The sequence below is a fragment of the Hyperolius riggenbachi genome, chromosome 7 (assembly GCF_040937935.1).
Source record: "Hyperolius riggenbachi isolate aHypRig1 chromosome 7, aHypRig1.pri, whole genome shotgun sequence".
NCBI classification, from domain to species: domain Eukaryota; kingdom Metazoa; phylum Chordata; class Amphibia; order Anura; family Hyperoliidae; genus Hyperolius; species Hyperolius riggenbachi.
Window position 1 is genome coordinate 153528996 of NC_090652.1, and position 4146 is coordinate 153533141.

Sequence of the window (4146 nt, forward strand, 5' to 3'; positions counted from 1 at the left end):
GAAGAGGATGTAATGGAAATACTTGAGCAAAGTTTCTATGAAATAAACATGCCATGACAGAAAAAAAAAAAAGAGTGTGTGTGTGTGTGTGTGTGTGTGTGTGTGTGTGTGTGTGTGTGTGTGTGTGTGTGTGTGTGTGTGTGTGTGTGTGTGTGTGTGTGTGTGTGTGTGTGTGTGTGTGTGTGTGTGTGTGTGTGTGTGTGTGTGTGTGTGTGTGTGTGTGTGTGTGTGTGTGTGTGTGTGTGTGTGTGTGTGTGTGTGTGTGTGTGTGTGTGTGTGTGTGTGTGTGTGTGTGTGTGTGTGTATTCTGGAAGTGGTCTGAAAATCAGCATTTCTACTTTGCTCTAGGAGATTCCTCACAGCTTGAAAGCTGTGAGGAATCTTGAAAAGTATGATACAAAAGTACAACATTTTGTTTTTTCTCCTTTTTCTATGTACACCAGATATGTATTTAAACTTAGGATATAGCTGTATAGTAGCTGTTAAATAGAACTATTGCATGGTAAGAGTACTTGTAAAGGGTGTGAACAGGAAGCAAAAACATCGATCAGGCCCTAGGCAATCTAACTGTGAGTACATCTAAGAATGACAAAGGAATGTAAACAAAAAATAATGTCACATCTCCGGATGCAGCCAGAAGATTTCCACAGAAAGGACAACTGAAGTGAGAGGGATATGGAGGAAACTCCACAACATATACAGTGGTTTGCAGAAGTATTCGGCCCCTTTGAAGTTTTTCACATTTTGTCATATTACTGCCACAAACATGAATCAATTTTATCGGAATTCTACGTGAAAGACCAATACAAAGTGGTGTACACGTGAGATGTGGAAAGAAAACCATACACGATTCCAAATTTTTTTTTACAAATAAATAACTGCAAAGCTGGGTGTGTGTAATTAATCAGCCCCCTTTGGTCTGAGTGCAGTCAGTTGCCCATAGACATTGCCAGATTAGTGCTAATGACTAAATACAGTGCACCTGTGTGTAATCTAATGTCAGTACAAATACAGCTGCTCTGTGGCGGCCTCAGAGGTTGTCTAAGAGCATATTGGGAGCAACACCACCATGAAGTCCAACAAACACACCAGACAGGTCAGGAATAAAGTTATTGAGAAATTTAAAGCAGGCTTAGGCTACAAAAAGATTTCCAAAGCCTTGAATATCCCACGGAGCACTGTTCAAGCGATCATTGAGAATGATGTATGGGCACAACTGTAAACCTACCAAGACAAGGCCGTCCACCTAAACTCACAGGCCGAACAAAGAGAGTGCTGATCAGAAATTCAGTCAAGAGGCCCATGGTGACTCTGGACGAGCTGCAGAGATCTACAGCTCAGGTGGGGGAATCTGTCCATAGGATAACCATTAGTCGTGCATTGCGCAAAGATGTCCTTTATGGAAGAGTGGCAAGAAGAAAGGCATTGTTAACAGAAAAGCATGAGAAGTCGTTTGCAGTTTGCCACAAGCCATGTGGGAGACACAGTAAACATGTAGAAGAAGGTGCTCTGGTCAGATGAGACCAAAATGGAACTTATTGGCCAAAATGCAAAACGCTAGGTGTGGCGGAAAATTAACACTGCACATCACTCTGAACACACCATACCCACTGTCAATTATGGTGGTGGCAGAATCATGCTCTGGGGATGCTTCTCTTCATCAGGGACAGGGAAGCTGGTCAGAGTTGATGGGAAGATGGATGGAGCCAAATACAGGGCAATCTTGGAAGAAAACCTCTTGGAGTCTGCAAAAGACTTGACTGGGGCGGAGGTTCACCTTCCAGCAGGACAACTCAATTCACTTTGTCATTGTGTAACACAACGAAATCACTTTTCATGACAACCCCACGATGCAAATAGGGAACATAGTGATAGTAACAAGGAAGAAAAGAAATTATACAAGTATGCCAGGTATAACAGAAATTTAAACAATTTGTACACAGTGTTAATTATTTCAGAGAGGATTCAGAGTTCATCAAGTTTAAGGCGGATGGGAAAAAACTGTCTTTCAGTCTGTGTGTGCGGATAGATCTAAAACGTTTATCCGATGGAAGGAGCTCAAACAAGGCATTTCCAGAGTGAGCGTTGTCCTTGATAATGTTTTTGGCCTTTCTCACGCTGCGAGTATTATAAAGCCAGGGCAACAATGGAATAGTTTAAAACAAAACATATCCATGTGTTAGAATGGCCCAGGCAAAACCCAGATCTAAATCCAATTGAGAATCTGTGGCAAGATCTGAAAACTGGTGCTCACAAACGCTGTCCATCCAATCTGACTGAGCTGGAGCTGTTTTGCAAAGAAGAATGGGCAAGGATTTCAGTCTGTAGATGTGCAAAGCTGGTAGAGACATACCCTAAAAGACTGGCAGCTGTAATTGCAGCTAAAGGTGGTTCTACAAAGTATTGACTCAGGGGGGCTGAATAATTACACCCCACTTTGCAGGGTTTTTCTTTTTAATGTTTGGAATCATATGATTTTTTGTTCCACTTCTCACTTGTACACCACTTTGTATTGGTCTCATGTGGAATTCCAATAAAATTGATTCATGTTTGTGGCAGTAATGTGACAAAATGTGGAAAACTTCAAGGGGGCCAAATACTTTTGCAAACGCAAACCAATGTATATGTTTTTTGGATAGGACAGAAACAGAGCCATGGATCCCAATACTAAAAATATTGGCAGTCTTCACTTGCATAGTAAAACTGATCCATGCATGAAAACTGAATGGAGAGTCCGGATTTGTTACTTTTTTACGGAGCGCAGATCCCCATGGACGCAATGAAGGCCAAAACTCTTTTCATACACAGAACTTTGCACAGGACAAGGATGCCAAAACAAATTACATGCTTGCATCCTATTGGCCAAAAAATGCTGGAAGGCGCATGGAGGCCCTGGGGCAAAGGTAAATTGGGGGCCTCCTACACCCACCCAGAAAAGTCAGCCCCCTGGGCCCCCGAGCTAGCTGCGGCTGCTCCCCCCTCTCCTCATTGCAGCCTGCGGCATCCTTACACTAGGATGGTGGTGGAGGCTAGATGGCACGCCGGGCACTCTCCCCGATGTGATGACTTCACATGCCTGTGTCATATCAGGAAGAGCGCCGCTGCGGTCCAGCAGACAGGAAGGGAACTATGGTAGCCTTGATGCCAGCGGAAGCAGGTAAAGTATTCATTCCTGCCTCTCTCACCTGCCTGCTAAGCCGTCACCTCATGGTCCTCACTTCCTATCCCACAGCCACAGATACGCTGCAGCCGCAGTGCCCTGATCTGTCATCTCATCTCCACCACCATCCTAATGTAAGGATGCTGTAGGCTGCAAAGGGGGGGGGGGGGGGGTAGCAGTTAGCCCAGTCCCAGGGGACTGATTTTTAGGGAAGGGCGTAGGAGGCCCTCAATTTTACTTTGCCCCAGGGCCCTGGACACCCAGAAGGAATTGTTTTTTGCAGAAGTTTTCTGTACTGAAAAAGTATGATACAAAAATGCAACATTTTGAAAAACTGAATAGTTTTTCAGAAAAACTGATCTGAACAGAACCTTTCTGACATTGTCAGATCTGACAAGATATGCTGCATGCTTGTTACTAGTGGGATTCAGACACTACTTCAGCCAAATTGCCCAGCAGGGGTGCCAGGCAACTGTTAGGGCCCTTTTCCACTTGCAATCGCTAGCAAAGAGATAAAAACAGGGAACACCAAGAGCCCCAATAGTGTAATTCGTACTGGACAAGGTGGCAATAAGTTTGTATTGCTAGATACTCACAAGTCAGGGTCACCAGCAGGCAACCACTGTAAAGGCAGGTGGTGAGATTGTCCTGACCCCACTCAGGATTAAGAAGTCGCTCTCTGTAGACAGGAAGAAAGGGTAGCAACCCTCCACCAAGGGTGGACTCAAAATTGTATACAATGAACAGAGGCGCCAAAAGTATAAGATTAGATTAAATGAGCTTAAAAACCAACTTAAATGGCAACAATTGGAGGAAGTGGTGGTCTTGGCGCCTCTGTTTATTGTATGCAATCGCTAGCGTTTGCACTAAATGGTAGCGATTCAGCAAAAGTACAAAATTTCCCGGCGATTTCTTGACATTTGCGATTTTGCTATACTATGCATTGCATAGCAAAATTGCAGCAAAAATCGTTCCGCGGCACGATC

The 4146-nt window shown here is 44.1% G+C and overlaps 1 protein-coding gene across 1 annotated transcript in view; it reads right to left on the reverse strand.

The window, feature by feature from the left end:
* ABCC1 (ATP binding cassette subfamily C member 1 (ABCC1 blood group)) overlaps window positions 1–4146 on the reverse strand; it is a 303768-nt gene that overhangs the window by 198795 nt on the left and 100827 nt on the right.